The following is a 454-nucleotide window of genomic DNA, read 5'->3' on the forward strand; positions in this document are numbered from 1 at the left end:
AGGCAAGAGCTTTAATTCAAGGATTCAAGCAAAAGCCAAATGAGAGCCTTTATGAGGCATGGGAGAGATTCAAGGAGTACCAAAGAGAGTGTCCTCACCACGGAATTCCAACATATCAATTAATCCAAATCTTTTACGGTGGTTTGAGTCCTCAAGGCAAGGCATGCCTTGATGGAGGGGCCTGTGGTCCAATCATGAACAAAACCGAAGAAGAAGTTGTGGACATAATAGAGGATGTGGTGACTTACTATAGAGATTGGGAAGATGGGGAAAGAGATTCTTCAAGTAAGCAATCTTCGTTGTATTCGGTGGACCATCTCAATGCCATCAACAATCTTTCCTCTCAAATGACAAACTTGGGAAAGGAAATGACGGCGATCAAGGCCAAGTTGGAGAGTGTTTCTTCCTCTTCCCAAGCTCCAAATCTTCCCTCCCAAATTAAGGGGAGAGGTAC

The 454-nt window shown here is 44.1% G+C and overlaps 1 non-coding gene across 1 annotated transcript; it reads right to left on the reverse strand.

Annotated features, from left to right (window-relative positions):
* Positions 1–106, reverse strand: LOC145606369 (small nucleolar RNA R71). The gene has a single exon (XR_014105266.1). It is a non-coding gene; the product is annotated as a small nucleolar RNA R71 (small nucleolar RNA).
* Positions 107–454: the final 348 nt, after the last annotated feature.

This window comes from Chenopodium album, chromosome 22 (genome assembly GCF_948465745.1).
Source record: "Chenopodium album chromosome 22, dcCheAlbu1.1, whole genome shotgun sequence".
In the NCBI taxonomy this organism is placed as follows: Eukaryota; Viridiplantae; Streptophyta; class Magnoliopsida; order Caryophyllales; family Amaranthaceae; genus Chenopodium; species Chenopodium album.